Below are 22,860 nucleotides of genomic sequence, written 5' to 3' on the forward strand. Positions count from 1 at the left end.
TGTCATTGGCAGAACAATGGATGGAACTGGAGACCAGCTGTTAAGTGAGACAAACCAAGTGCTGAAAGACAAAAGTAGCTCAGGTTTTTGCTCATGTGTGGAACCTAAGGGAGTAATAATGTAGCATGCTGACAAAGGAGGGATTGTGGGGGAAGCAATGAGAGGGAGAAGGGCAAAGAGAAAGAGTGACAGGGCGCGATAAGACAGAGCACATTGTACATGCATGTGTGCAGAACAATGAGCCGGCACCAGGGGCTCATGCCTGCAATCCTGGAGGACAGGGGCTCCACAGAAGTCTTGGCACAAAAATTGGTGAGACCTTTTCTTAGCTCACAGATGGGTCAGCGGTACAGGCCTGTCACCAAGAATGAGAGGACTGTGATTCCAGGCAGGCCTGTGCAGAGAAGTCGGCGAGACTCCAACTCAAGTCAGCAAATCACTGCTGAGCGTGGCAGTGCACACCTTTCGTTCCAGCTTGGATAGGAAACCTAAAAGGAGACTGAAGTCCGAGCACACACCAGGCCAGGAAGCAAGATTTTGTCTCAAAAATAAACAGTACAAAGCCAGGTGCCAGTGGCTCAGGCCAGTAAGCCTAGTTGCCCAAGAGGCTGAGATCTGAGGATTGCATCATGAAAGTCTGTGAGATTCTGATCTCCAATTACCAGTGTTACTGTGACTCAAGCGGTAGAGCACCATCCTAGTATAAAAAACTAAGGGACAACAGGTATACCCTGAGTTCAAGCCCCAGTACTGGCGCACATACCTACCCACCCATACTGCCCAACCCCTTCAACACACACAAAATACAAAAAAGGTTAAAGAAATGGCTTAGCAGTACAGACCCATAAGGCAAGAGGCCTAGAGTTCAAACACCAATACCACCAAATATGGCCATAATGAAACACACTAAAAACTGTTTTAAAAAAAGGAGGGGGAGGCAATTCATTCCCTAAGGCAAATACTAATCTTAATACAGACAATACAGGCTAATACAGGCTTAAATCATCCATACCAGAACTAAAAGATAAAATATATTTAAAATAGAGCAAATCCTCACTCCTATCTGCACATATCAGACTTGTACTCAAAGGCGCATAGTTATTTTGCAGTAGCCACGAAGTGCAAATAAACAAGATATACATGCTAAATGGAAAACAAAACATCCACACAATGGAGTCCTACTCAGCAATAAAAGAGAATAAAATATTGAACATACTGCACAATATGGTTTTATTTGTAGGAACTATTACAAAAATATACAACAGAGAAAGACAAAAAGGGAGGGAGGAAGGGAGGGAGGGAGATCTAAGGGCACAGACAACATGAGGGAGGGAGGGAAGGAGGGAGTGAGGGAGGGAGGGAGGGAGGGAGGGAGGGAGGGAGGGAGGGAGGGAGGGAGGGAGGGAGGGAGGGAGGGAGGGAGGGAGAGATCTAAGGGCAGACAATGTCATCGTCATCCAGGGCAGAGAGGCCTGACTCCCACGGGATTAAAGGGACACTTTCTGGAACAATGGAAACTTTTTGCCTGACTAATGGGAGGGGGGGGCGGCCCACACAACTATACCCATCCTAACAAAATTAAGAGCCAAAGACCATGGAAAATTGAATACGTAGTATGTAATATAAATGACACCTTGAACTTTCTGTGTGGGGGCTGGGAGACAGCCCTGAACCTCACACATCAGGTGAGCTCTCTACCACTAAGCCAGAGTCCTCACTCTATTTGTAAAGAAAATAAAATTCAATTAGGACATTTTTACTCATATACTACAAAGTTAGATGCCAAATAAATTTACAGCTATTTGTAAATTCTCTCAATTCTTTCCTTCTTTTATGCTGGTATTAGGGCTTGAGCCTCATGCTTTCGCTTCGGATTTCCCATCCACTTGAGCCTCCAGCTTCTTGGTGGTTAATGGGCAATGAAAGTCTCACAGACTTTTCTGTCCAAGTTGGCTTTGAACCCTGATCCTCAGATCTCAATCTCCTGAGTAGCAAGGCATGTGCCACCAGTGCCTGGCTCCTTTTCTCTCTATTCTGTGTTTTGGGCCCATCAGGATTGCCAGGATAAAACAGTCTAGGGTAAACACATTCAACAGATACTCACTACACACAAGGCATAGTTTTGAAGAAAACAAGATACAATGCACAAATCCAGCCTGAATAAGATGTGATCTTTTCTCTCCTAACTTCTACCATATAGACCCTTCAGATAAGAAATTAAAATGCTACCACTCAATAAAACAACATTGTGCTGGGCACCAGTGGCTTATAGCCTATAATCCTAGCTACTCAGGAGGCTGAGATCTGAGGATCATGTTTCAAATCCAGCTCGAGCAAGAAAGTCTGTGAGACACCTCTAATCACCAAAAGAAAAAAAAAAGCCAGAAGTGGAGTAGTGGTAGAATGTTACATTTGAACAAAAGCAGCTTAGGCCCTGAGTTCAAGCCCCAGGACTGGAACCAAAAAATAACACCAAATAAATATCATGCTATCATGTTGAATTTTTTAAAAAAGTTTCCAATTACTATCACACCAGTTTTTTTCTGTAAGTCCCCTGATAATGCATCCTGGTTAGCAGTTACCTGTTGGAGGGAGGAAAGATGGATAGGCGAGGGAAAACCAAGTATGAACCATCAACATACTAGAAACATACACGTCAGCAGCCAGCCACTCTCCTGGCTTAGTGAAGCCATGGAAGCCTCTGTCGGACTGAGATCACACCACGTTCTCAGGTGACCCCTAAGGCTCATCATGATACAGGATTTCTAGGTTCTGGAACATCTGCTTATAACAGGTGCCCAAGGCATCCAAAGGCTTAAATATACTCATTTATCTGCATTTATCTCTTTATACCAACTAGAGCAAATCAAAATCATATTACCAACCAACATCCTTGCTACCAATAATCTTTGTAAGATCAGTGAAGAGTGGAGCACACTGATCTGGCCTGTATTTGAGCCTTTCCTCCTCCTACATCATTAAATAGTCAGCAGCTGGCTAATCGACAACAATCTAGTTTGGCAGATGACAAATCCTTTTAAGATTTTCTAATTTGTACTATATGATCTTCAAGAATGTAATGGCACCCACAGGCCATTTAGGAAAATCAAAATCAACCATAAAAAAAACAACCCACCTCCACAAAGGCAGTCACAGTATGTATTCTCTTTTTCATACCTTTACAACATACTACTGTGTAAACACACAATATTTCACTATTTCTAATGCTAAAGAAATATCAGTAAGCTGACCAGTTTTCAATCTCTTAATTGAGGGAAAAAAAGTAGAGTATCGCTAACTCTGAAACTAGTAGAATGAATAACTCTGAAACTATTTCAAAGTCAAGAAAAGTGAATCTAAGCAAGGTGCTGGTGGTTCATGCCTGTCATTCTAGCTACTCAGAAGGCTGAGATTTGAGGATCACAGTTTGAAGCCATCCTGGGCAGGAAAGTCCATGAGACTTCAGCAAGCTGACTGAAACCCAACTGGCTCCAACAGTGGTCTCAGCATTGTGGTCTCACCGCTCCCAAGTTAGCCTCACCAAGACCTGGCCTTCGGCTGGCCTGAGTCAAAAACCAAGAAGGTGTGTGCCTGAAATTTCAAGAGGTAAGTTTTTAAAATTGGAGATTTCCTGAAGTGATCAATAAATGCAGACTTCCCGTGTAAATGTCAGACGGATGTTCCTTAACACTGAGGGACAGCAGCAGAAGCCAGCAAATCCCTGGCTTACTGCTTAAGTACTGAATCAACTCTGCAGAATGCATCCAGGGAGAGACTCCCTAACTGGGAAGAAGGAATTCCAGAAATACATACTCACCAGAGAAAATTACTGTAAAGACAGTAACTTCAGAAAAATTTAGGTCAACTAAAATTAGGCCAAAGGATGAGCCTTCGAAAGTAATCGTTGGAGCCGTGCACTGGTAGTTCACACCTGTAATTATACCTCCTCAGGAGGCTGAGATCTGAGGATCGAAGTTCAAAGCCAGCCTAGGCAGGAAAATCCGTGAAACTCATGTCCAATAAACCGCCAGAAAACTGGAAGTGGTGCTGTGGCTCAAGTGGTAGAGTGCTAGCCTTGAGCTGAAGAGCTGATGGACAGCACCCAGGCCCAGAGTTCAAGCCCCACGATAGACCAAAAAAAAAAAAAAAGAAAAGAAAAAAGTTGGTGGATCAAACTAATCAGCCTTTTTAGTTCTAATAAGCACTGACATAAATGTCATGCCTGTCATCTTTGCTACTCAGGAAGCTGAGATCTGAGGATCCTGGTTCAAAGCCAGCCCAAGCAAGAAAGTCCATGAGATTCTTATCTCCAATGAACCACAGGAAGTGGTGCACTGACTCAAAGTGGTAGAATACTAACCTTGGGCAAAAGAGTTCAGGGACATCGCCCAAGCCCTGAGTTAAGCCCCATAACTGACAAAGGGTTCATTTAACATGCAAGCAAGAGTTCCGATTCACATGACATGTTTTTACACTTGGGCTTATTCACCCATGCATATTTTAGGACCAAATGACCACCAGCACAGGCCAGGATGCCACTTTCACTGACACCACCAAATAACACTGCGCTCACACAGGAAGTGACGAGGCTGAAATAACCAAACAGCCCCCACTCTAATCTGCCAACGTATCAACTCAAGAAGTAACTACTTACTATTAAGGGACCACAGAGAGGTATTAGACATATGCATTAAAACTGGAATGTTTCTCATTAAAGAATAAGGCAAAAGTTATTGACAAATCAGTAATGGTTACTGTTACTTTATCTAAAATACTGCACTCAATTTTCATAATATGAGCATTATATAAAAAATAGACTGTCCGGGCTGGGATGTAGCTCAGTGGCAAAGCGCTTGCCTAGCAAGTGCAACGTCCTGGGTTCGATCCCCAGTACCAAAAAAAAAAGAAGACAAAAAAAAGAAAAAAAAAATAGACTGTCCATTTTACCTAAATGAAACTTAGTGAAAGCAAATGAGTGAGAGGCCCTGGTAGCCCATGACCTCCAAAGGGCATGTGATTATTCTGACCAAACAGTCCAAACTATTAAAATACACTATGCTTGCTTTATTCATGATTTTTTTACACTCGGTATTGACAACAGTCAAAAAAAAAAAAAAAATCAAAAGAAATGCTTGCTCAGTGTTTCTCTTCCTTTAATTTTGTGAAAATATATGCCTACCAAAAAGCTAATGGATTCTTCACACATATGTCCTTGGGATTGTAGGGCACAGAAATGGAGGGACAAAGAGTGAACAAATGTAGCAGTGGTCCTTACTGGATACTATGTGGAAAATGAACTCTAAGTGGTGCTGAGGCTCCAGTGATAGATCATTAGCCTTGAGCACAAAGAGGCTCAAGGACAGTGCCCAGACCCCACAACCAAAAAAAAAAAAAAAGGACCCTACACTGGGAGAGCATGAGGGAAGGGCTGACATGTCCCAAAAGAAATGCACTCCTTACCTGAATTATGTAACTGTCACCCCTCTATACATCACCTAAATTGTTTTTAATAATTTTTTAAAGCCAATGGAGCTTGGCATTGTGGCTCACTCCTGTAATCTCGGCTACTTTGTACCTCGAGGCTAGAATTATACAAATCATCTCAACTACAAAAAAGAGCTGAGTGAGGTAGTGTACACTGGTCCTGGCTACTCACCAAAAGTCCCCTTCCTGCCCTGCCTCAGGCAAAAAACCACAGACAGAGTCCCTACCTGAAAGGCAAAGCTCAGAGGGCTGGGAAGTGGGACAAGAACCTGAATGCAAACCCCATAACTGCCTCCCCACCTTCCCACAAAAACAGCAGGTTACTGAGCCTTAAGTGAAGGCCTGAAGTAAAAACTTTAGATTTGTTGAGAGGAAAGCCTGGAGGCGGGGTGGGAAAAGAATCAAGCATCTGCACACAGAACTAAACTGTGCAGCCTGAGCATGCAAGGCCTTTCCTCAGGGAGGTCTCCTGAACTCCGCAGGCCCCAGATCCCTAGGATCCAGATACAACCAGGAGGGGAACCCCAATTCACACCAGCTGGTTGCCAAGCGATCAAGCGGTACCGGGGCTGGGAGCAAGGCTCAGTGGAGCACCAGCCAATGAGTGACAGTGGCAGGTCCCAGCCTGGGTGCCGGTCCTTCTCCAGTCTGTGTGCATCCTCTTCTTCCTCATCTCATTCCCACACTAAACTTACTCAGTACTTATTCCATGCTAGAAAGACAATACAAATGCTGAGAACTTCCTTCCTTCCTTCCTTTTTTCTGAATGATGCTGAACACCTACGCCCAAGAAACCTTCCTGGTCTCAATGGCCCAAGAAGCTGGGATTAACAGGGTGCCGGGCTTGCTTATGAAATCTTTCTTTGCAAGTTATTTCCTTTGGTGACTTTTCTTCCTATTTGCCAGATGGGGTCACCATAGCTCTCTAAATCGAAATCAGGGTATGAGCTAATAAAAGTGTGATCTCTGCTTGTCTAGCAAGGAAGAGGGAGTTCCTTATTTCTCTGTTGTTTCCCAGTGGTGACCAAACGCTATGGCTGTGATTATCTCTAAAATATTCCAAAACTTCAGAAAGCCATTAAAAAAAATCTGAAGATGGCCAGGTGCCAATGGCTCACACCTGTCATCCTAGCCACTCAGGAGGCTGAGATCTGAGGATCAAAGTTCTAAGTCAGCCTGGGCAGGAAAGTCCATGAGACTCATACCTTCAATTAACTACAAAAAGCCAGAAATGGCGTTGTGGTTCAAGTGGTAGTGCACCAACCTGAGCACAAAAGCTATGGGACAGCTCTAAGGCCTTGAGTTCAAGTCCCAGGACCAGCCAATTTAAAAAAAAAAAAATCTGGGGATGTCTGCTCAAAGATGTCCCCCTCCACAGCCATCCTGCTAGCACACATGATTAGGTGTCCAGACTCTGGTAACACCTTTCTCCGAGACTTTTGTCTTAGATGTTTTTGGTAAGTTACCATATTAACTGTTCAAAGGGGGTTTTACTTTATCTCCCTCTTAGGGATCCTCCTTCCTCCTCTTTCTTCTTAACAGATTTAAGTGTCTTTCATCATGCTATTTTCTTTTTTGGCACGGGGGCTGGTGCTGTGGCTTGAACTCAGGGCCTGGGCACTGTCCCTGAGCTTCTTTTGCTCAAGGCTAATACTCTACCACTTGAGGCTTTTCTGTGGTACTGAGGAATCGAACCCAGGGCTTCATGCATGCTAAGCAAGCACTCTACCACTAAGCCACATTCCCAGCCCTCATGCTATTTTCAGACGCATATGAAACTGTCTTTCCACCAGCACACCTCTCACAACCATCCCATACTTTAGGTCTAGATTCTGCAAAAGCTTGGCTTATATGCTCAACCTGATGAACTCTGGCAATTTCTTCTTTGTGATTAACTAAATACACTGCGCAGATGTTTCACATTTTCTTTACCCATTCATCTGTAGTTATCTTTTTGAGACTTGGCTCTCATGTGATCCAAGTTGACCTCGAACTTTCTACCCTCCTGCCTCAACATTCCAAATGCCAGGGTTACCAGTGTGTGCACCACACCCAGCTCTTAAGGAGCCAGGCTTGACCACACCCACACTGGCAGAACTCACTCTTCCAGACGAATATTAATCCTTTCCAAGAGCACTTACCCCACCTCCTCTATCTAATTTCCTTAAACGCCTTCTTTTTATGGAGAGGTCAGGGGTCTGGTGTTTTGAACTCAGGGCTTTTTGCTTGCTAAGCAGGCATTCTACCACCCATGAAGCTTTCATTAATTTTTTAAAATAATACCACCCAGGGGGCTGGGAATGTGGCCTAGCATGCATGAAGCCCTGGGTTTGATTCCTCAGTACCACATACACAGAAAAAAACAGAAGTGGTGCTGTGGCTCAAGTGATAGCGTGGTAGCCTTGAGCAAAAGAAGCTCAGGAACAGTGCCCAGGTTCTGAGTTCAAGCAGAGCACCAGCAAAAATAAATAAAAATAATATCACCCAAGTCAGCCTGGACTGCTATCCTATTTTGCTATTCAGGAGGCTGAGACCTGAGGGATCCAAGTTCAAGGCTACCTCAGACAGAAAAGTTCACTAGACTCCATCTCCAAAATAACTAGTAAAAAGCAGGACTGGGGGTTGGGAATGTGGCCTAGTAGTAGAGTACTTGCCTAGCATACATGAAGACCTGGACTCAATTCCTCAGAACTACATAAACAGAAAAAGTAGGAAGTGGCACTGTGGCTCAAATGGTAGAGCACTAGCCTTGAGCAAAAGCAGCTCAGGTACAGCACCCAGGCCAAGTTCAAGACCCAGGACTGGCAAAAAGAAAGTAGTACTGGGGTATGATTCAAGAGACAGTGTGCCTAGTTACCAAGTGTGAGGCTCTGAGTTCAAACCTCAGTACAAACAAACAAACAAAAAAGATATCTATATAGAAAAGTGAAAAGGGCTACAATCTAAAAGGACAGCCAAAGCCAATTGTGTGGCTCACATTTCTAATCCTCACAATTTAGGAGTATGAAATCTAGAGGATGGTGATTTAAAGTCAGCCCAGGTGGAAAAGTCCTAGGGACTCCATCTCCAAAATAATTAGCAAACAGCTAGGGTGGAGGCATGGCTCAAGTGGCAGAGGAGAGCAAGGGAAGCCAGTTTAGCCAGTGTGATACCCTGACTTCAAACCCCAGTATCAGAAATTGACAACAACAAAAAAGCAAATAAACTAGTTTAAAATTAAATCAAAACAAAAAGTTCCAGAAAAAAAAGTGATTCAGTATGAAAACACAAAAGGATGAGATTTCTTGGGGGAAGGGGGAAGGCCTTCATTTAAAAAAAAAATTAACTATAGGGGCTGGGAAGGTGGCTCAGTGGTAGAGCGCTTGCCTTGCATGCATGAGGCCCTGGGTTCGATTCCTCAGCACCACATAAGCAAAAAGAAAAAAGCCTGAAGTGGCGCTGTGGCTCAAGTGGTAGAACACTAGCCTTGAGGTGAAGAGCTGAGGGACAGCGCCCAGTCCCAGAGTTCAGGCCCCACGACCGGTCCGCCCCCCCAAAAAAATTAACTATACTGAATTTTTTATTTAAATTCAAATAACTACTATCTACTAGGCAGCACTGAACAGTAGAGGAAATTCTATCACTCACATAGGGAAGGGGACAGCAGGCACTGGTACAGAACAGCAGAGGGTTGGGTAGCAAGGTTTGGAAGAGAACCAGAGGCTAGCAAAGCCGCCAAACAAAGAGCTGAGAATGCTGGGAGCAATGGTCCCAGGGGAGCCCGAGCTGAAGGAACAGGCTGAACAAGGATTTTTGGCCAGTAGAGGTCTTCAGAAAGCCCACAGCTAAAGCAATACGGGGAGAGGTGAGAATTGGAATGACAGGAGGCTACAGCAGAGAAGGTAACATTTTATTTATATTTACCAGGGTTTGTCAGGCAGGAAATGTAAATATAAATTAATTCCAAATAGAGACACCACCCTGTTTTTGTGGGTCCTGTGGAGTTTGAACTCAGGGCCTGGGCACTGTCCCTGAGCTCTTCAGCTCAAGCTCAAGGCAAGAGTCTCACAGGCCAGGTGCCAGTGGCTCATGCCTGTAATCCTAGCAATTCAGGAGGCTGAGATCTGAGGATTACGGTTCAAAACCAGCCCTGGAAGGAAAGTCCGTAACTCTCATCTCCAATAAACCACCAGAAAACTGGAAGTGGCACTGTGTTAAGTGGTAGAGCGCTTGCCTTGATCTGAAGAACTGAGGGACAGTGCCCAGGTCCAGATTTCGAGCCCCACAACTGACCAAAAAAAAAAAAAAGTCTCACGAACTTTCCCACTCAGGCTGGCTTTGACCTGTGACCCTCAAGCTCCTGCATAGCTAGGATGAAAAGCATGAGCATCAGCCCAGGTGTAGGTAAGGTTAAAGAAGAGGCAATTTTCATGCACTACTGGGGTAACTGTAAAGACAAGGGGATCTCAGAAGGCAAGGATGTCACCAGCAAGTGACCTGTGCCAAGGGATAATCTACTTCCACGAAGTGCCTGGCATGTCAAATTGACAGGAGACTGGCCAATCAGGGATCTGTGGGGAGTTCATGTTAAATAGATGCCTTCCATCAGGATTCAACTCTGAGGTGGTGACAAATGCCTGTATCTATTCCTTACACCAATGAAGACAAGGAGGATCCAACAAGGCCAGTAGTTCAAAGCCAGCCTGGGCAATACAGGCTGGCCTGTGTTTAGGGGCCCTGGGATGGTAGCTCACACCTATAATCCTAGCCACTGGGGAGGCTGAGATATGAAGGTCCAGTCCAAGCAGACAAATCTGACTTGGAGTCCAACCAAAAGTTGGATGTGGATAGAGGCCTGGCTCACATGGTAGAATGCCAGCTGTGAGCAAAAAAAAAAAAAAGTGAGAGTAGGCCCAGTTTAATCTCTAGTACCAGCAGGTGGCGGAAGGGGACAAAAAGCCTGAAGGGCTCAGTAGGAGGAGGCAGGGCTGGTCTAGCTGGCTAAGGACCCTGGGTCAGACCCTCAGCAGGAATGCAGGAAATACACTGTCTTTGATAATGTGTTCTACCTTAAGAGTGGTGATTTCTTTAAGAAAGGTACCAGGGTCTGAATTTGAGTTCATTTCAGTTACTCCCTTTTGAGCAAAAAAATAAAGCTTTTGCTCTATCTATATTCCTTTAGAAGAACAGCAAGAAAAAAGGACAAAGACAAAGGAGGCAGCAGGGTTCCTGTACCTGAGCAAACACATATACCTAACCACTCCTAAGACTTGCGTTTTCTAGCTTCCTGACTGCCTAAGCTTGTAAGTCATCTTTCCCCTCATTCAACTTCCACAGCAATGATTTTTATTATAGCAAGGCACAATGTGGTCGTTAGTAATATAAAACACTGGCTTAATGAAGAAGAAATATTCAGAATTTTGAGACAATTGTGTAAAAAATTAAAATGGTTGCATATTTTACTTAGAAATAAAACATTCAAGTTATATCCTATATATCATATAAATTATAGTAAAAGTAGCCTAACATTTTGAGTAATAAGCTATTGTTAAAATTTACTTTTGAACCAGCTACCAGTGGCTTATGCCTGTAATCCTAGATACTGAGGCTGAAATCCAAGGATCACAGCTCAAAGCCAGCCTGGGCAGAAAAGTCCATGAGACTCTTATCTCCAGAAAACTAGAAGTAGCACTGTGGCTTAAAGTGGTAGAGTGCTAGTCTTGAGCAAAAGAGGTCAGGAATAGTGCCCAGGCCCTGAGTTCAAGCAGCACAGGACCCACCAAAACAGGGTGTTGTTTCTGTGTGGAGTTAATTTATATTTCCTGCCTAATGACAACCCATAACCACCACCACCAACAACAAAATTTACTTTTAAGAGTAGTATCGGGCTGGGAAGGTGGCTCAGTGGTAGAGCACTTGCCTTGCATGCCTGAGGCCCTGGGTTTGATTCCTCAGCACCACATATGCAAAAAGAAAAAAGCCGGAAGTGGTGCTGTGGCTCAAGTGGTAGAGCGCTAGCCTTGAACTGAAGAGCTGAGGGACAGCACCCAGGCTCAGAGTTCAGGCCCCATGACCGGATCCAAAAAAAAAAAAAGAGTAGTATGGTAACTTTGGTGGGGGGGATGGGGGGAGGCTAGGAAGGGATGGGAAGGGGAAACAAAGGAGGAGGCTACAATGCTTGATAAGAAATGTACTCATTATCTTGCCCATGTAATTGTAACCCCTCTGTACAGTATTTTCACAATTAAAAAAAAGGGAAAAAAAGAGTAGTATAGTGTTTTCTTTCTCAAAAAAAACAACAAAAATAAAACAAACCAGGAATTGGTGTTGTGGCTCAAGTGGTAGAGTGCTAGCTAGCCTTGACCTCAGGGATAGTGCCCAAGCCCTGAGTTCAAGCCCCAGTAATGGCAAAAAACAAAAAAAACCCACACACACATTTAGGCTGGGAATGTGGCTTAGTGGTAGAGTGCTTGCCTAATATGCATGAAGCCCTAGGTTCTATTCCTCAGTACCAGATACACAGAAAAAGCTGGAAGTGGTGGAGTGCTAGCCTTACGCCAAAGAAGTTCAGAATAGTGCCCAGGCCCTGAGTTCAGTCTGCAAGACTGGCTAAAACATAAAACTTTCAAGTAGAAAACACACCTAAAAAAAAAAACCTGCTGCTTTTATAATAGGCAATTCATGAATTACCCTGGCCCCACTATTGGATTTGAACTCATGGCTACTTTATTTCATGTTTTACAATGCTGTGTTTCTGCCCATGCAAGCTTGGGAGTAGCTGGGATTACAAGCGTGTACCACCATGCCCAGCCTTTGTGGAATTTTACCTTCATCTGCAACTGTAATTAACAACCCAACCCACTTAAATAAATACATAAATATTGGTAACATTTGCCTATACTTCAAACATGCTATATATGTTTCTTTTATCACACTGCTCTCAAAAGCTAAGGACAATGGAGGTCTTTTGGCTTTATTTTGGTCAGTTGTGAGGCTTGAACTCTGGGCCTGTGAGCTGTCCCTCAGCTCTTCAGCTCAAGGTTAAAGCTCTACCACTTGAGCCACAGCACTACTTCCAGTTTTTCTGGTTGTTAATTGGAGATAAGAGTTTCATGGACTTCCCTGCCCAGGCTGGCTCTGAACCGCAGTCCTCAGATCTCAGCTTCCTGAGCCACCAGCACCCAGCTTTGGCTTTAAAATAGACTGGAGGGGGGATGGCAGAGGAAGGCAAAGATAAAAAGAAAATTATTTGAACCCTACCAGTTATGTTATCAAAGGGCAAGAAGGAATCACTAGTAAGGGTTGATGGTTTTTTTCTGTTTCTTAATTTAACATTTTTTTTTTTGGAAATTTTAGTAAGGTTACAATTCCCTAAATCAGGTTGTAAATACAATGTATCCTGACCAATGTCACCCCTTCCACTGTTCTCCCTATCTTTCTACCTCCCATCTCTTCCCTCAAATTACAAGCTTAATATGTACATTGAATAGAAGGATTATATTGGCTCATACTTCACTTCCTCCTTCCTCCCTCCATTCATGCAACTCCCACTACCATCCCCCACAAATATACTAGTAATTTTGAGCAAAGAAAAACCCATGAACACACAGTAATATAACAAGTCAAACTGGAGATGTAGATCAATTAAGGCCAGGCACCCTGTGGCTCACATCTGTAATCCTAGCTACTCAAGAAGCTGAGATCTGAAGATCTCAGTTCAAAAAGTCAGCCTGGGAAGGAACGTCTGAGACTCTTACCCTCCAATGAATCAGTAAAATGCCAGAAGTAGAAGTGTAGTTCAAATGGTAGAAGGTACCAGGCAAAAAAGTGTGAGGCCCTGAGTTCAAAGCCTTAGTGGCACCAAAAATTAATGATTAGGTAGCCATTTTAGTGAGGTAAGTATGAAATCATGCTGGGCTAGGAAGTTAAAAAAGAAGATGACAGAGTTGGGCACCGGTGGCTCACACCTATAATCCCAGATACTAAGGAGGCTGAGATCTGAGGATCACAGTTCAAAGCCAGCCTGGGCAGGAAAGTCGATAAGACTCTTATCTCCTATTAACCACCAAAAAAGCCAGAAGTGGACCTCTGGCTCAAGTGGCAGAGCACTAGCTTTCTGCAAAAAAGCTTGCAGACAGCTCTCAGGCCCTGAGTTCAAGCCCCAGGACCAGCACACATACACAAAACACAATAGGCCCTGGCCCTGAGTTCAAACCCCAGAATGAGTGCAAGTGTGTGCACATGTGTGCACACCACACCATACAGGCCCTGGCCTGTGTTCAAACCCCAGGACCAACAAAAACAAAAAACAAACTTTGGGGAAGGGGTGTCAGGAGAGACAGGTTCTAGAGATATTAAGCATTTACATATAGCCTGGGATGAAAAAACAAGATGAAACCCAGCTTCTTTTCTGGACTTTCACAAACACACACAGGTCATTAAAAACACAAGACTACAGATAACCAAGCAAAGGAAGAATGAGAAGACTGTTAAGAATCCTTGGCCCCGGGCTGGGAAGGTGGCTCAGTGGTAGATCACTTGCCTTGCATGCATGAGGCCCTGGGTTCGATTCCTCAGCACCACATAAGCGCCGGAAGTGGTGCTGTGGCTCAAGTGGTGAAGCGCTAGCTTTGAGGTGAAGAGCTGAGGGACAGTGCCCAGGCGAGAGAGAGAGAGAGAGAGAGAGAGAGAGAGAGAGAGAGAGAGAGGAGAGAGAGAGAGACTCTACCACTTGAGCCACAGCTCCATTGCCAGCTCTTCTGCCGCTAACTTGAAGATAAGCGTCTCAGTTTCCCAAGAAGAAAACACACACACACACACACACACACATGCACATGCGCACGTGCACGGCACACTTCCCTAATGAGCCAAAACTGATTGCCTTCCAAATGACTTCTACCATTTTCTGTCTGCATTTTAAAATAGTAACACACAACTATCATCATTCATATATTTCCCCAACATTTAGGTCAACTTAAGAGTTCTCAAAACTAATTTTTACTTTTCTTCTGAAAGTCAATCAACTAATAGGAATTCCAGACTTCTGTCTGCCAGAAGCCAGTACGGCAGAGACCCAACAGAGAGCCCATTAAGGACCATCATTCTGGAAGGTTCAGTGCTCCCTGGAGACCAAGAGCAGGTAAACCTTTACCTTGGATGGCCATTAAATGTAATCAACATCCAAACTCCAAGTGCTTTTACTAAGATTATTACATATAATTATGTCAATCTGTAATGTAGCAGGAAGATTAAATTTTGCTGAAGAAAACAAAGGAGCTGGAGGCACAGCTCAGTGGAGCATGGTTTGTATGGCACTGTTCAAGACCCTGGTGTGAACCCAGTACTGCCACACATCAAAAAAGTACGTTTTCTCAAACTTCAGACTAATGAAGAGGCTGGGTGTCCCTCTGTTTAGTCTCAGAGGTCTGCTAAGCAAAACAAAACAACAAAAGTAACAAAAAACAAGCAAGGCACCAAAGGCTCATGCCTGTCATCCTAGCTACTCAGAAGGCTGAGATCTGAGGATCAAGGTTCAAAGCCAGCCCGGGCAGAAAAGGCTGTGAAACTCTTATCTCCAATAAACCACTAGAAAACCAGAAGTGGTGCTGTGGCTCAAGTGGCAGAGCACTTGCCTTGAGCTGAAGGACAGCTCCCAGGCCCAGAGTTCAAGCGGACCAACAAAAACACAGAATGGTAGGAGTACCTGTGTTACAAATATGGGTAAATTTTTCTCTTCTAATCCAGATGTTCAAATAATAAAGTAAAATAAACCTGCTTGCTGCTAAGTGGCTCATGCCTGTCATTCTAGTTATTCAAGAGATTGAGATTTGAGGATCACCATTCAAAGCCAAGCGGGACAGGAAAGTCCGTGAGACTCTTGTCTCCAATGAACTACCAAAAAGCTAGAAGTAGAACTGTGGCTCAAGCAGTGGAGCACCAGCTTTGAGCTTGAAAAAGCTAAGGGACTGTGCCCTGGCCCTAAGTTCAAGGCCCTAGTACACACACGTGTACACACACACACACACACACACACACACACACACACACACACACACACACACACACACACACACACACACACACACACACACACACACACACACACACACACACACACACACACACACCTTCCCCTGGAAACAAACACCACAAAACCTCTCAGAGTAGAGAAACTAAGTTATTACTAAATCAAAATTCAAGTCACCAGGACTTAGGTTAAGTGATGCAGACTCTAAAATGAATATAACTATTTCTTATTCTGGCTTAGTCTGTGGCTACATGTATTCAATTTATTACCCTGAATTTTGCTTTAAATCAACTTTTTCAATGTGTTCTGCTGCAACAACTGCCTGGTTGCAGCAGCCCTTGCAGGACAAAGACTACATACACTTCAAGACCAGCCACCGCATCCACACCATACATGCCTGTCCTGCTTTTTATCTTTCTACTTCTAACTGAAAGCCTACACACAGTGGAAACATGCTGAGACACCATTTCTCAACCTACAATTACACATACAAATCTTCTGTTTCTCTGGTATATATTGTTTAGAAACCCAGTCTAGAAGTATGCATAACAAGGGCTATGTGCACATGCTGAGACAGGTGCAGGACTCTCATTCACTTTCTAGCAATGTTCTGTCCACATTATGTTTTCTCAGACATATTCCTTCAGCTGCATGTGTGTGTGGCGGGACAGCACATGGTGAAGAGTGGTGTGGGCCACACAAAGTAAGCTATGGTGAACTTCTGGGAGCGGCCTGCCGGCAGCAATAGACAAAATAACCAAATACCAAGTATATGCAATGACTCACTCAAGTGGACAAAAGCTTTCCTAGTTTCCTTCAGCTAATTTTAGTATTCAGAAAATGGACTTAGAGCCATCTCCATCTTGCTAATGGCGTTTAAAACAGGCTATTTGTTTAAGAAACACTGATAACTCTGCTCCAGAGGCACAGCACAACAGGAAATAGAGCGACTATTAAAGAGAATTTTGCACTACATTGCTGGTGGCAATGGAAATTGATGCGATCTTTTTGCAAAGCTATACCAGGTTATTCATATCCTCGGATCTCTATTTACAAAAGAAAGAAACCTGTTTGAAAAAGGAAAATACTTGAAAGAACTATTTAGCAGTATGTCCAATGAACTATGATCAAAGTCATGAAAACTTAGGAATCTTAGAGAACAAAGGAAAGATTAAGTTCATTACAGTCCTCATCAACTTAAGACAAAGGTATGGCTACAAGAATCTAAACCAAACTAAAACAAGACATATTACAACGTGGGATATATATATATATATAAAACCGCCCTTATTCACAATTATGGAAAAACGTAAAACTATGGAGGAAAGATAGAAAAAAGGAGCACGCCACACAATGATACTTGCAGGTATGTGATTCCTAGATTTTATAAAAACAGAATTGTTTAAGTAACTGCTAGAGCAGAAAAGCATTAATTTAAAGACCTTTCCCATAAATTGGAACAAGCAGCAAAGCAAATCCAAGCACACTGGCTAAAATACCTAGCAGGCATTTGTATCTATTCTTGAAATGAACTTTTACATCCTTAACTTCCACGAGACTCAGGGCGGTAACGTAAAGCAAACAGGCTCCAAAGAAAACTTAACAGTACTGAAACCACAAAATTATTTCTTAATAAGAAATGTTCCTAGATTAATATACTTTTTTCCAGGTTTTGGTAGTCCATCTATAGCTTCTAAAACTACAAATTCATACATTTCCTGTTTCAAAAGAATGTTAATTACTTATCTCTTCCTCTGAAAGAAAGAAAAGTTTTTTGGGAAAAAAAGTTTTACTTTCTTCATACAATATAAATCAATGACCCCTCTCTTTTAGCTTAAAAAAGGCTAAAATTATAAGCGTATTAAAATGTTAATATACTGCTGAATTGAAAAAACACTCGTTGTTAAAAAGAGGAATGTAATAAAAGGGGTTTAAAAATGTAAGCAAATTGGCATTTCAATTCTTTAAAAAGGAGAAAATTAAACCTCCAACCCTGACTGCTCTTTTAGCAACGTACCACCTTAGAGACATGACACACACCCTCTCCTCCAGGTGACCCTTCCAAAAACTGACAAATGACTGCTTCCATGTCCAGCCCAAGAGAAAGCCAAAGTCTAAACTAGAAATACTGATCAAAGAAAAGTCAAGTTTGAGTCTCTCAACACCTATTTCCTGTCTAAACAAGCCCTTTTGTTCTGCTTGCCTGCTTAATTTTAATGTCCAGTTTACCAAAGAAAACAGAAACAATAACAAACCTAGTATACAAAGAAGCATAAAGGAGCAAAAGCAAAAAAAAATAAATAAATAAACACAAGATCATTAGAAGATTAGAACAAAAATCCTACCAATAAAACCTCCACAATTTTCTGTCTGCTTCACCTCAGATTAACTTCACTTGGGGCTGGACTCCAAAGCAACCAAACCTGATTACCAAGCCCCACCTTCTCCGATTCTAGTGGCCCGCAAGGAGAATCTCCTCCCTGTGAGTGAAACTGATAATGGTGATTGGATACGGCTAATATCCATTATTTTAAAGAACTTTTCCTTGCTAGCAGGTTAGGTTAAACGCACTAAAACCCCCTGGATAAGCAGGTTTCTTAAAGAAACAGTAGAGAACGCTTCGGTTTTCCCATCATATACTATTTGCTTTCTCTTTTGTCTAGGTGAAAAATAAACTAAGTAACGTCAACGGAAGCTCACAGAAGCCGCTTTCACGTGAAGTTTAGTGACAGAAACTTTAAAAATGCATGCTTTTTAACATGAGGCATTTGATATTTTCACAGGGCCATGAAGTTAAGCTTTAAAAACAAAGATTCCTAATCTGGAGTTCAGTTTGTGTGAATTTTAAAGCAACTACAAAAAAATTACTAAATTTTTCTAAGAACTAAAGAAAGGACAGTCTTAAAATTAAAACATACAGCAACTAAAATTTCAAGTCCAAAATATTCATTTCCAAACTCCTTATCAAATCCTCAGTAGTCTTGATATATTTTCAGTATCACAACAAAGTAAAATTTTCAGTGACATCAGAGACTGGTATTTCCACTGAAAACTGAGGAGAAAATTAAACAGAAATACCAGTTCTGGATTAGCCATGAGCAGCTCTGACTGTGTGCTCTGCTGCAGTTAATGCTCATCTAGTAGTAGCTGAGTCTGAAAAGGAAGAGTTTGTTCTAATGGCACTGCTTAAGTAAAAGGTTATTTACTTGTTTTATTTTGCAGTGGGGGGGTGGGGGGTGGGGGGGATTGAACTCAGGACATCACATGTATGTGAACACTCCCAGCTCTAGGTAGAAGTTTACAATGGTTTGCCTGGGCTCGTCCTCCTCCCCTCTTAAAAGAGGAAAGAGCCAGGCTCGATGTGATGTGTTACACTGATAATCCCAGTTATTGGAGATGCTGAGATCAAGAATTGAGATTTGAGGCCAGCAGGGCAAAAAGTTCACAAGTCCCTCAAGACCCCAATTGAACAGAAAAATCTGGGCATGGTGGTGTATGCCTGCCATCCCAGCTACCACAGGAAGCACAAGAGGGGTCCACTAATGGCCTGTAACCCTAGCTACTCAAGAGGCTGAGATCTGAGGATCATGGTTCAAAGCCAGACCAAGCAGGAAAATCTGTGAGACTCTTATTTCCAATTAACCATCAAAAAGCTGGAAATGAAGGTGTGGCTCAGTGTATTTAGTGTGCTAGCTTTGGGGGGGAGAAGAGAGAATACTTTGGGGACAGCACCCAGAAACAGCACCAAAAAAATAAAACATTTTTTTAAACCTGCTTATGTTTTAGTAACTTGACCAAACATTGTGCTAACATTAATCATTATCTGACTAATTCGACGGCATCTGGTATTTAGGTGAAATGTAATTTCTACTTCTACCAAAAACTGGTAACTGTTATTCATACAAATAAAATACAAATAAAGGCAAATTTGAATGAGTTCTGTTTTTAATAAGTTTTATGTATCATGGAATTCTTAATTAAATGTAGTTTTCCAAGTTCAAATTTTTCCCATTTTTTTTTCCCCCTCAGGGAATATTTAACTATTAGAACACAAGGCCAACAAAATTACTTTGAACACAGAAAAAGACATTTTTGTGACAGAATGGACATTCATCTCATGGCAGCTAGATGTGAGTGTGGGGAAAGACCCTGCTGAAGTACACACAAGCCATGGTGGTGTCGATTAAGCGGACACACAGAAAGCGCCAATCCAGAGGCCTCACCCAGGGTCTTTTGCAGGACTTACTCTCTGAATGTGCAGCACTTCGGGAGTTAAGTTGGGGTTCTTTTCACAGCATGACCCTCTTGCAAAGCAACACTGGAAGGGGAAGAGGTACAGGGGCAATCACCAGAAAGAACAGGGGAGGGAAATATGGTAAATGGCCAAAAAATTTTAAAGGTTAAAGGACAAGGGCTGGAAAATATTTTAAAGTTTGACAACCACAGCATTAGAAGACAGTTATAAGACCCAAATAAACATCTGCTCTGAGGTCAATTTTTTACTTCAAAGTTAATTATTTGCATGATCCTCCCTGTAATCACAGTGTCATAATAATAAGACAAATCTACACCCCAGAGAAAAGAAGGAAGATGTGACTATGGATTACAAATAGTCTAAAGATCACAGGATTTAAAGTTAGGCAGTATAGGGCTGGGAAGGTGGTTCAGTGGTAGAAGGCTTGCCTTGCATACATGAGGCCCTGGGTTCCATTCCTCAGCACCACATAAGCAAAAAAAGCCAGAAGTGATGCTGTGGCTCAAGTGGTAGGGGGTTGCGTTGAGCTGAAGAGCTCAGGGTCAGTTCCCAGGACCAGAGTTCAGGCCCCACGACTGACCAAAAAAAAAAAAAAAAGGTAGTACACAGATTAAAACTAAGGGTGTTTTATTACAGCTCTAAACCAGAAGAAAGTGGTAAAAGTAGAGTAGAAGTGATACCCAAGCTTTTACAGTCTAGTTTATATGAGAACAAGAACAAAAAGCCTGCACAGAAACTTCTAGACTCCCTGAGATTATATGAGAATATCATTTTCTGAAGATGTCTATTCTTTGTGGGAGTCTAGACATATCAGTTAAATGTAACTCATACCATCACTGGACAACTTAGTGCCACTTTCTTTAATTTTATTATTATTATTATTAAGGTAATGTACAGAGTCAGGTAATGAGTACTTTGTTGGACAATGTCCCCCCTTCCTTCACTTTCTGCCAGGCCACTTTATATTTTACTAAAAAGATCCTATACATACAGCTGTGTGCAGCGTCTCAAACCTGTAATCCTAGCTACTTGGGAGGTACAAATAGGGACTGAAGTTGAACAGCTAGAGAATAAAAAGTTCTAAGTCCCATTTCAACCAAAGGCTGGGTAGAAGGGTACACACCTATAATCCCAGCTATGGGGAAGTACAATCAAGGGGATACAGGAGCATGTGCCTGTCATTCACAGGGACCTGGTGAAGCACAAGCAGGAAGACGACAGCCCAGGTGGCCAAGGAATAAAGTGAGATCTTACTTCAAAATTAACACACACAGGGTTGGGAATGTGGCTCAGTGGTAGAGTGCTTACCTAGCATGCATGAGGCCCTGGGTTCAATTCCTGGGTGTCACATAATTAAAATATCATTTTTAAAATAACCACCAATGCAGCTAGGCTTCATGCCTGTAATACTACACCTACTCAGGAGGCTAAGATCTGTTTGAGGATCGCAGTTTGAAGCCAGCCCAGCAGGAAGTCAGTGAGACTCTCTTCTCCACTTAACCACCAAAGTCAGAAGTGGAGCTTTGAATCAAGAAGTAGAGCACCAGCCTTGAGCACAAAAGCTCAGGGACAGCACCCAGACCCTGAGTTCAAACCCCAGCACTAACAAACACACAAACACACACACACACACACACACACACACACATACATACATACACACATAGACACAAACACACACACAAGCCATAGGGCCTAGAGCTGCACCTCACGTGGTAGAGTGTCAAGCAGGCCATGAATTCAATCCCCACTACCACAAATAATAATGATAATAACAGTAAGTCCTATATAAAGAATACATACACAACACCTCAACTACTAGGAATAACTTTTGGTGGAATACATAGAGAAAGGGGAAAAGGGCTCAGAACAGCTTCAGATACCTATCCTGGGCTTATTCCTCAGACACACCTGATGCTGAGAGCAGCAGGTGATGACAGAGGACCTCACATGAGTCAGCAAGACCTGATGGAGTACCACCATGGTGGGATCAGCAAGAATGAAGTCTGGTGGTGCACCCAAGCAGGGACCAGGGGCTGATGACAGCCTGGGCCGAGAATAAATGAAATCCTACCTCTTTGGGCCTTGTGGTGAGTGCCTGTGATCCCAACTATTCAGGAAAGGAAGACTTGGGGCTGGGAAGGTGGCTTAGTGGTAGAGCACTTGCCTTGCATGCCTGAGGCCCTGGGTTCGATTCCTCAGCACCATATAAGCAAAAAGAAAAAAAGCCGGAAGTGGCACTGTGGCTCAGGTGGTAGAGCACTAGCCTTGAGCTGAAGAGCTGAGGGATAGTGCCCAGGCTCAGAGTTCTGGCCCCACGACCGGACCCAAAAAAAAGAAAAAAAAAAAAAAGAAAGGAAGACTCTTGAAGGATCATAGTCTAGGGCAGGCACCAGGCAAAAACTGAGACTTTACCTGGAAAATAACTAAAGCTAGAGGCATGGGCCAAATAGCTATCTAAAGGTCCTAAGTTCAAATCCATCAAAAGATAGATGGAAGGAAGGAAGGAAGGAAGGAAGGAAGGAAGGAAGGAAGGAAGGAAGGAAGGAATCTAAATGGAGTGATAGCTCCAGCTGTGAGGAAGGAACCCAAGCCACAACTCAGGTTGTGGCCTGTGTTCAGAGTTCAAGCCCTGGTACTGACACACACTAACACACAACTCAAACAACATTTCCAGGCAAATGAACATTATTGCCTACAAAAATAAAGTATGTAGTTGAGCTAAGTGCCAGTGGTTCACATCTGTCAGCTTAGCTATTCAGGAGGCTGAGATCTGAGGATAGTAGTTCAAAAACCCAACCCAGACAGGAAAGTCTGTGAGACTCTTACCTCCATTAACTACCCAAAAAGCCAGAAGTGGAGCTGTGGCCCAAGTAGTAGAACACTAGCCTTGAGCAAAAAAGCTTAGGGACAGCTCCTAGAAATTGATTTTAAGACCCAGGACCAACACACACAAAAAAGTAAAAGTATGTATTTGAGTTTGTAACTTTTGGAGTAAAAATATGTATTTGAGTTTGTAACTTTTTGGTGTGTCCCTTCTAATTGGTTATCAGAAAAAACCCAGAAGGTGTAGATGGGGAGTGGAGGAGGGCAGTGATGGCCCACTCAGCAAAAC

General features: G+C 42.9%; 1 protein-coding gene across 8 annotated transcripts in view; it reads right to left on the reverse strand.

Annotated features, from left to right (window-relative positions):
- Zfand6 (zinc finger AN1-type containing 6) overlaps nt 1-22,860 on the reverse strand; it is a 65,271-nt gene that overhangs the window by 33,835 nt on the left and 8,576 nt on the right. For 2 of the 8 annotated variants that reach the window (XM_042697705.1, XM_042697703.1), the window contains exon 1: nt 17,836-17,922. The exons of 4 other annotated variants lie outside the window; for them this stretch is intronic. The gene's annotated coding sequence lies outside the window, so the exon portion shown is untranslated. Of the gene's footprint in view, nt 1-17,835; nt 17,923-22,860 lie in introns of those variants that run through there. 2 more of the 8 variants (XM_042697701.1, XM_042697699.1) reach the window with 2 other exon arrangements.

Source organism: Dipodomys spectabilis, unplaced genomic scaffold, assembly GCF_019054845.1.
Source record: "Dipodomys spectabilis isolate Male_0828 unplaced genomic scaffold, ASM1905484v1 ptg000228l, whole genome shotgun sequence".
NCBI lineage: Eukaryota > Metazoa > Chordata > Mammalia > Rodentia > Heteromyidae > Dipodomys > Dipodomys spectabilis.